Raw genomic sequence first — 11,055 nt, forward strand, 5'->3', positions numbered from 1 at the left:
CTTACCTTCAAATGTTCTGCAATTTGGGTTACGGCATCCCTCTCCCGAGTTGTAGGATATTGTGTTGGGTTAAAATAAATTTTCTGAGTTCTGAAACTAATTTTAACTTATGTTGAAGATGAAGATGGCTTTCATGCAAATCTTTTAATAAAACAAGACCTTCTCTCTCGAGTTAAGAAAATAGATTTAAAAATAAAGAAAGAAAACATTTTCAAAAATGTTCCTTCTAAACTTAGTATTTTAAATCCTCTTAAAAGGAAAAATGAAATCTTCTACTTTGTTAGTACTAAAGAAATGTCAGTAGACATAAAAGATACAATAGGAGCTGTCTTTCTACCCCTTTTAACTAAGGAACAAATAAACAATAACTTAAAAAGTATTCCAGTTGAGATTAGATCAAAAATTAGAATGGTCCATATCGGAGCTGTAAAAATTTTGCTAAAATCCCAATTCCAAGCAGGAATAAATTCTCCCATAAAAATGGCCTTAATTGACAACAGAATTACTGACAGACAGGACTGCATCTTAGGTGCTGCAAAGGGAAACCTTGCTTACCAAAAGTTTATGTTTTCAGTCTATCCAAAGTTTGCTCTGGATTTAAAATCTGCAAATATAGATAAAACCTTATCTTTTATTCATCACTTTGAAAGAAGTGACCTTATGAGTCCAGGTGATAAACCATTCACCATAACATATCTTATAGGATATGCCCTGACCAACAGTCACCATAGCATAGACTATAAGAAAGACGAGTACATCGAACTTGATGATGTCTTTTCATAAATAGGCCATGTCAAAGATAAACAATTCTGCGACATAAATCCTCAAGAAAACTCTTGGGTTTTAAATATAGCTAGAAATAAAAAAGCTCTAGGAGAAACTCTTAGACCAAGAATTTCTATGGATTCACTCCACATAGGAGAAAGCTCGGAAAGAAAAGATAATAATTTAATAAGAAACATGTCTTTAAAAATTGATAGTCTACGCCAGAATATCAAACAAATCACTGACATTATAAATGAATAATAAAATTGATTTTCCTCATTTCTATAAAAAAGGTAAAACAGTCAAAATTAAAACTCTTGACGATAATACTGAAAAGAAAGAATACGTTTTCTCTACTTCAGGAAAAGCCGGTATTCAAACAATTGTAAATCATTGCAATAATCTCAACCAGATCATTGCAAGATGCCTCTTAAAAACTTCAAAAATAAGCCATTATCTTGGTATTTCAAAAGATATTTCTGAAGATATTTCAAAAAATAAAATACCTTTTAACCAATTTAAAAACGATTTAGCCTTTATGGTTAAAAACAATCTTGATAAAAAAGATTTGGAAAAATTCTTGGAAGTTATTGAAAGACAAAATAAATTAACTATCAAGTTAACCCAGTCTATTGACAAACATTCTATTCTTTTAGAAAACTCTTTAAAAAACAACCAATTTGTTGAAGAAGTCGCCAAAAAGGCAAATATTGAGGGCACTCTTAAGGAAATCAACCTTAAGATCACTAATATACATGATCAGTTAAAACAACTATTAGGATGACCTCGATACCCGAGCTGAATAGATCAACCACCTCGATACCCGAGCTCAATAGATCAATCAACCTCCTTAATGAAAAAATAGATGGTCTGATTATAAACTTGGACTTAATAGTCAATAAATACGTAACCATTGCCCAGTTGGAAGTAGCATCTGCAAAAATTATTGCATTATTGCAGACATTATTAAGGAGTTATCTGAAAAGATTGACTCTTGCCCTTGTAATAAAGACATTCTTGAGCACATCAAAAATATCTCCATCATAGAACAAAAACCCAAGCCAGGAAAATATTCAGGTCTTAAGAAATACTCACCTCCCAATCCTAGTGTTGGAAACCCTGACTTAGGAAGCTCAAAAAATTCCCAGAAAATTGACATTTTCAGGAAAGAGTAAAAATGAAAGAAACAATCTCTGAGAAACTCGAAAAATATTTCTTTAACCTTCAATTTGAAGATTATGATAAAGCTGACCAAAAACTTATTCAACTTTTATCATTAGAAACTGAAGAATGTGAAAAATTGTATCAAAAAGAACCCAAACTTTTTGATCAATATTTTAGAATGACTAAAATAAATGAACCTGACACTGAATCAGAAGAAGAAGATAACTTTAAAACAAATACAAAGACTGTTAAGTTCGAATATTCGGATATGGAAGATGATGAAGCAGAATCTTCTTATACAGCTACAAGAAGAGGCAATAAAAAGAAATATGAGTTCAAAATGCCTGTCCACAATGGTATTCCAAATAGTGGTCAAGGATCCAATACGATCAATGTACTCAATATTGATTGTATCCAAGATCTAAAACTCAGAGAAAGAGTTGTAGAAAAATGGGTTACTGAGATTTCACTAATCTTACAGACAAACCCAGATGAATTTGAAAAAGCAAAAAATGTTCTACTACTTTTAGAACACAAAACTGATGGAATTGTACAAAAATTCCTAAGAAACAATAATTGGAATGAAGAAATGCATGGTTCAGATCTTTTTGATAATATCATAAATGTCATATACACTACTTTCTTAGGTCTTGATTATATTTCTAATAAAGACTACACCATTAATAAGAAAGTTGACATAGCAAGAGTTTCAATGACAAAACTCCAATTACATGATATTAGTCTTCTCGACAAATACACATGTATGTATGAATCATATCTATATGATATTCCACAAAGAAGTGAATATGCACAATGGATATCTGCTTACCTCATGAAGATTCCAATTATTGGAGAAACCTGTACAGACAGATGGAAAAAAGAAGTTACTGGAGAAATCCAGCAAACCAGTCTTTCTTATGCAACAAAAATTGCAAAAGAAGAAATTGATAGAATCTGTCAAGACAGATATAAACAACAAAAACTTAAAACAATAAGCAAAGATTGTTGTAGCATTCTCTCTGATTTCAAAAACTTTGATATTGGAAAGAAAAATTATAATAAGAAAAAGTATAAAAACAAAAAGAAATTCAAATCTTTTTGGAAAAAGAAAAGAAGAAAATTTTCTCCAGGAAAATACTTCAAAAAACCTTCAAAAGAAACACCTAAGAAGACTACTTCTTGTCCGCAAGGAAAGAAAAAATGTAGGTGTTGGATCTGCAATGAAGAAGGACACTACGCCAATGAATGTCCAAATAGAAAGAAATACCCTGACAAAGTCAAGGTTTTACAAACCGCTAACAATGGGGGCTATGAAGCTCTTGAAGAAGAGTATGATGGTACACAACATGTTTTTATATATCATGTTGAGACAGAATCTTCATCAGACACTGATGAATACGAATCAACAACGGATGACTCAGACTAGTCCCATACAGACCCCACTTTTCAGGGAGGAGGAGATTAACCATTTTTGCGCAAACCTCCAGAATATTGATGATTCCATTATCATGAATCTTACTAATCCAAACTCTATCTATGTTTCTGCCTTCCTTAACTTTAAAGGATATAAAAAATTTAGAGTACATTGTTTTGTAGACACAGGTGCATCTTTATGTCTTGCAAGCAAATTCATCATTCCGGATGAACTCTGGGAAAACGCTCCCAAAGAAATTAGTGCCACTATTGCAAATGGTGAAACCATAAAAATTAATAAAGTTTGTAGAAACATTAATCTCGAACTTTCAGGAGAACATTTCAACGTTCCCACTATTTACCAACAAAATTAAGGAATTGATATCATAATTGGGAACAACTTCTGTCAAGTTTATGGACCATTCATACAATGGATAGATAGAATCGCCTTTCATCTTAATAATGATATGATAATTATAAAAAAGGTTACAAAGGCCTATAGCAAAGGAAAACCAGGTTTTCTTGAAACTCAAGAAAAAGGTTCTAAAGAAAAACAAATTCCAGGTACTAATATAACCCATGAAGGGATTAATAAAGAAAAGATTATTTCTATTCAAACTACCAGGTTCAAACAGATTGAGGATCTTCTTGAAAAAGTTTGTTCTGAAAATCCTATTGATCCAAATAAAACCAAAGGATGGATGAAAGCTTCAATTAAGCTTATTAATCCCAAGATGGTTATTAGAGAAAAACCTATGGTTTACTCTTTACAAGATAGAGAAGAATTTTCCAAACAAATCAAGGAATTACTTGATATGAGACTAATTATAGAATCAAAATCCCCTCATATGTCTCCTGCCTTTCTTATCAATAAAGAAGCAGAGAAAAGAAGAGGAAAGAAGCGCATGGTTGTCAACTACAAAGCAATCAATGATGCAACTATTGGAGACTCGCATAATCTTCCCAATATGCACGAACTCTTGACTCTTCTAAGAGGAAAAAACATTTATTCAAGTTTCGACTGCAAGTCAGGTTTCTGGCAAGTTCTACTTGATGAAGAATCGCAGCTTCTCACTGCCTTCACATGTCCTGATGGACTCTTTCAATGGAAAGTACTACCCTTTTGGCTTAAACAAGCCCCTAGTATTTTTCAAAGACACATGCAGAACGCTCTTCGAGGCCTTGAAGGTTTCTGCACTGTATACGTTGATGACATCATGATCTTCAGCAAAAATGAACAAGAACACTATGTTCATGTCACACAGGTTCTCATACTATTTTAAAATATGGAATAATACTTTCAAAAAAGAAAGCTCATCTTTTCAAAACAAAAATCAATTTTTTGGCTTTAGAAATAAATGAGGGTACTCATTGTCCTCAAAAGCATATTCTTGAGCATTTACATGACTTTCCAAATGTTTTAGAAGACAAAAAGCAACTACAAAGATTTCTTGGTGTTTTGACTTATGCTGAAACATATATTGAAAAACTTGCAGCCATGAGAAAACCTTTACAGGCGAAATTAAAAAAAGATGTCATTTGGAATTGGTCAAGTGCTGATACAGACTACATCAAAAAGATAAAGAAAGTTTTAATAAATTTTCCAAAACTTTATCTTCCAAACATTGAAGACAGTTTAATTATTGAAACTGATGCTTCTGATGAATTTTGGGGAGGTGTTTTAAAAGCTAAAAACCCCAAAAACGAAGAACAAATTTGCAGGTACACCTCTAGCAGTTTCAAAGCAGCTGAGAAAAACTACCATAGCAATGAAAAAGAATTACTCGCTGTAAAAAGAGTTATTACAAAATTCTCTGTATATTTAACACCAGTAAATTTCCTGGTTCGTACAGATAATAAAAATTTTACTTATTTCCTCCGAACGAAGATTGCAGGAGATAACAAATTAGGCCGGCTAATACGATGGCAAGAGTGGTTCTCACGATATACATTCACTGTTGAACATCTCGCAGGAAACAGAAACGTACTGGCAGACTGCCTCACTCGTGACTTCAGGTATGCCTTACATCATCCATGATCTCACTCGCTCCTCTCGAGCCCTATAAAAGGATATGATCCTCATGACATAGTTCCTCACAAAAACTTCACCTACAAAAAAGAGAGGGGGAGATTAGAGAGAAAAGTAAACAAAATTTGAGTTTACAAAAATGGAAGACCTCAACATTTTGAGGATGAAGAAACAAATGCTCCTCATAGAGCTATCTGCAATTGAGCAGAAAATCAACTTGTATGAACAAGTAACAACGGTCACCAATGTACCGGAAAGCGAAAGCTCAAAAACAAAGGCTATTCCAGTGCAAACGACACATGGTAAAGAATCAACAAATCTGTTGAAAGCTGATGCTTTGCTAAAAAGCATAATAAAGGAGACAACTACTCCTCTTCCTAATGGAAAAACTAGCTTATTGGTTGATCCCAATCCTTGTACTGAAGGAATCAGTAAAATGACAACTTTGTCACCCACTAACAAATCTGTGCAGGAGTTTACACCAGATTACAAAAAAGCTCTTAACAAAGAAGCTGAAAGATTTTATGTAATCTATAAAGGACCCCATGCCGGTGTTCATACTGACTGGGGAATTACAGAAACCTTCTGTAAAGTTGATAAAGTTACTTGCAAAAAATTCAGAAATGAAACATCTGCAAGATTAAGCCTTGCCACTTATCAAGACGATACAAGCAAGACTAACCAACCACTTCTTCGACCAAAAATTCAAAAAGTCAAAGAAGCCCACAGAGACCAAAGGTTTGACGTTCCAATTGACGTTCAACAAATGGTTAACTATCCTGAAATCTCTTTTGAAGATTTCAGAACAATCTGGAAGAAAGCAAGAGCTGCATGCCCAGAAGACCTTGTTCATGAAAAGTTTTTCACTACGGACAAGAAAACAAAAAGTCTGTTCAACTTTCTCGAAGGAGCAGATGTAAAATTAGTCTACCAAGCCTTTCAAGCTGGACTAATCGACAATATCTACCCAAGTTGCAACCTTCAAGAACTCAAATTCTTCCCAAGCAGCATGGTAGAATCCATTAAGAACTTTCGAAAGAAAGTACTTAAAGCAAAAGATAATCCGATCTACATCAGATGCATCTCTTCACTCCCAGAATGGATTCAAGAATCAACTCTTTCTCCATACCACTTTCTGGAAATTGGTCTTTCTAAAGCCAACAGAGAGATTGAACAATCTCAACCAATGGAAGATAAAGATTTACCTTTCACAGAAATTCTTCATCCCAATCGCATCAATGGTTTAAGAAGAATATCAGAAAAAATCATTGAAATTATCTCTGGTTCAAAAAAGAAGATTAATTATACCGATTCACATTGTATAATTACAAGCTGGAGTTACAACAACACCAGCCAAGAAGATCTTCGTCAAGCCTCCAAGTTTGGAGAAAAATTCATGAACAATAACATGGAAGTATCCAATGCTACACGCCAGCACTTCTGCCGACATGCAGAACAACTTTTCGAAGAACATCTTTGTCACTTTTGCGAAAGCAAAGATTCGGAGACAAAGGAGGGACCCCCCTCTGAAGATGACAAATCCTCATCATCTTAAAGAAAGATGCTTCACGTGTCAAATGGCCCCGCCACTCAAAATAATAATGCATTTTCTCCATTATTAGAAGCTTTCCAGTTGTCCACAATAATGTAATATTTAGTGGATAAAAACGTCATGCCTGACATAATAGGCAAATATCAGACCCTCTCAATGTATCTATAAATTGAGAGTTATGTTTTGTTTTAGGGACATCGCAATAACGAGTGCAACAAAAAACACTCTCTATCTATTAAATTTTCAGTTCAATGTCTAGTGAGTAATTCCTCCCTTAGAAGGGATAAAATGTAAAATATTGTAAGAGTTTTCCCTTTTTGGGAACTCTTTTATCAATAAATCTTTGTTTTGTTATTTTTGAGTGTTCATACAAATTAGAGTCATGAAACTTGTAAGTGACAGAGTGTCAGGTCGATGATGATTAACAGTACCACAGGCACGATGCCAAAAGGGAAAGCAACCACACAGACCAAAGAACGACACAGGCTGGCTTGAATAGTTTCTATCTATGTAAGTTTATCACTTACTACATTACAATCACACATTTATTGATATAAGAGTCTTCTTTCACAATTTTTATATTTATTCCCTTCTTTGTTAAAACAACAAAGAATGCTATGGTGACTGTTGGTCAGGGCATATCCTATAAGATATGTTATGGTGAATGGTTTATCACCTGGACTCATAAGGTCACTTCTTTCAAAGTGATGTATAAAAGATAAGGTTTTATCTATATTTGCAGATTTTAAATCCAGAGCAAACTTTGGATAGACTGAAAACATAAACTTTTGGTAAGCAAGGTTTCCCTTTGCAGCACCTAAGATGCAGTCCTAGAAACATTAATCTTGAACTTTCAGGAGAACATTTCAACGTTCCCACTATTTACCAACAAAATTCAGGAATTGATATCATAATTGGGAACAACTTCTGTCAAGTTTATGGACCATTCATACAATGGATAGATAGAATCGCCTTTCATCTTAATAATGATATGGTAATTATAAAAAAGGTTACAGAGGCCTATAGCAAAGGAAAACCAGGTTTTCTTGAAACTCAAGAAAAAGGTTCTAAAGAAAAACAAATTCCAGGTACTAATATAACCCATGAAGGGATTAATAAAGAAAATATTATTTCTATTCAAACTACCAGGTTCAAACAGATTGAGGATCTTCTTGAAAAAGTTTGTTCTGAAAATCCTATTGATCCAAATAAAACCAAAGGATGGATGAAAGCTTCAATTAAGCTTATTAATCCCAAGACGTTTATTAGAGAAAAACCTATGGTTTACTCTTTACAAGATAGAGAAGAATTTTCCAAACAAATCAAGCAATTACTTGATATGAGACTAATTATAGAATCAAAATCCCCTCATATGTCTCCTGCCTTTCTTGTCAATAAAGAAGCAGAGAAAAGAAGAGGAAAGAAGCGCATGGTTGTCAACTACAAAGCAATCAATGATGCAACTATTGGAGACTCGCATAATCTTCCCAATATGCACGAACTCTTGACTCTTCTAAGAGGAAAAAACATTTATTCAAGTTTCGACTGCAAGTCAGGTTTCTGGCAAGTTCTACTTGATGAAGAATCGCAGCTTCTCACTGCCTTCACATGTCCTGATGGACTCTTTCAATGGAAAGTACTACCTAGCCTTGGAATTTCATTTGGGTGATTTACCAAGGACTCAATCAATCAACTAACTTGAATTCGTTTTTCTCCCAATGTCAAAGTTCGACAACTATGGTCTTCTCAAATCCCGTGGAACAAGCATTCCACATGAAGATGATATTCCACGATTCGATCGAAGAACAAGAAATCATGCTTCACTTCCTCCTCCTCCTCCCATTATTCTCCCTAACCCACAAGATTGTAAAATTGAAAGGTTCAATATCACTCAAGCCCTTTTGGAAAGTAAACATAAAGAGGGCAAGTCGGTGTGTGCACACGTCTTAGGGATGAAGTCACACATTGATAGATTAAGAATGATGGGATCCGTTGTCGGTGAAGCGATGGATGTTGATTGGATTCTTCAGTCACTTCCTAACTCGTATAGTGAGTTCGTAAGAGAGTACTATATGATGAGCTACGACGTGACCCTTATAGATCTCACCTACATGCTTATTGCTGCTGAATCAACAATGGTTTGGCGCAATAGAAAAGCAAAGTTGATTGGTGAATCTGCCTTCAAGACCTCTATGGATATAGACAATGGCAATGAAAGACATGCAATGATCGAAAAGTTTGATCATAAGTGAAAGACGATGTCTGAAGTAGTTCCATGTGTTGTTCCAAAAGAGTCAATTTGCTTTTATTGCCAAGAGAAGGGGCATTGGAGACGAAGTTGCCCTATTTACCTAAGAGATTTAAGAGATGGGAGAGTCAAAAGTATGACTACGCTTTAGGTAAGAATCCACTATCTAACTCCATTAAGTTCCTATTCATTGATTCTTAATACATGATGTGATAAGATTGCATTTGAATGTTTTGAAGGATCGGTGAAAAGAAAGGAAGCTTGATAAGAGAGCAAGATGAATCTAATCAAAAGAGATGGATCTCGATCTCATGGACTTGAAGATTGGATTTTGAGCTTAGATAGTTATGATAGAGTTGTTAGAAATTTTCTTTTTACATAGTTTTCAATAGATTTTGCAAGGACAAATGTTTTTCCGCTGCTTTTATAAATTAAATAAATTTTGTTTAACCTATTTATTTGTTTACTTCCTTGCAATGAAATCGTTATGAAAAATTGATGTTCGAATATTTCTACAACGAATGGATATAATTCTTAGTTATGTTATTTATGGAAATGTCAAGAATTTACCAAATAGGGAGAGTTTCTCATCGCCCAAGTTTCAATTGGATAGAAACTTGGAATCATGCAACGTGGATACACGATGAGTGAGAAATTTCATATTTGGAAATTAGACTAATTCATTGACAAAGTGTCAAGTGAAGGACTAGGAGATCGAGTACACAAAGTTGTGTGTTGATCGAGTTCACCATAAGAGTAACAAAGATATTTGTCATGATTTACTAAAGGCTTAGTAAATATGATTACACTTACAAGATTAAGTGTAATTTTGAATTGATTAAAGGGTTTAGATCAATAGCAAAACGAATAAGAAGAATCAAGTAGGCAGAAAGATAAGAGTTTCTCCATTCTAAGAAGAAGGGAGAGTAGCTTTTATGCTTTATGATAGGTCTTAATGATTAAGAACCATATCTCAATTGATCCTCTAAGTGAGTCTTGGTACAATTGTATGTCCAAGAAGAGGAATCAAAGATTGAAGAAATGGTCAAATCAAGAAGTCAATCATGCTTCGTTCCAAAACAAGTCTTAAAGTCAAGATTGTAACATTGAGTGAGTAGTATTAAGAAGGTTTATAACATTCATCAATTGTGGAAAGTTGTGATGTCTTGGATAAGACAAAGACCAACTAAGACCAAAATTATGAAGTGTTTTGTTTTGATAAAAACTACACTAACTCTTGAATATTTGTTTGTCAAGAAATGGTTATTGACAAAAGAATCTTATATGTCAAGGAGTCAGTGGGAGTCTTAATGGTCTTGAAAGGTTTCAAGAACAAATCAAATAAACCTTATCGATCATCACTAGCACACGAGTTGAGGTTTACAACCTATCGTGAAGACATTATTTTGTTTCTGTGCCAATCCAATCGAGTTAATTATGCATGTGAGTCCTATGAGTTCTCATTTGAATGCATAAAAGGCAAGGACCTTGATCAATGGAAAGTACATTGATAGGAAAAGGTGAGTTGCTTAACTACTTGGAAGACGTGGTGGGCAGCTGTGCTACCATAAGGCAAGAAATCAAGATTAAGAAAGTTCGGTCCATATGAGTCTGAATTTGTTGTAAACTTTGTTTTAACAAATTCACATGGATAGGAACAAATACACCATTTAAATCTAAGTGTCATAAGATTTCCTCATTCATGAAAATGATTGTGAGGAAATGCTTTCACTAAGAAAGATTTTAAAAGATAGTGATTGTAAAATTGCATTCTCGAATTCGATCATGGTTACGGCACCCCTTTCCATAATTTGAATTGTGAGGTTTGGCAATTAGTCTTAATTGTTTAGACACACATATGAACTATCGAAGGAAAAGGTGTAT

This window comes from Lactuca saligna, chromosome 8, assembly GCF_052625555.1.
Source record: "Lactuca saligna cultivar CGN05327 chromosome 8, ASM5262555v1, whole genome shotgun sequence".
Classification (NCBI taxonomy): domain Eukaryota; kingdom Viridiplantae; phylum Streptophyta; class Magnoliopsida; order Asterales; family Asteraceae; genus Lactuca; species Lactuca saligna.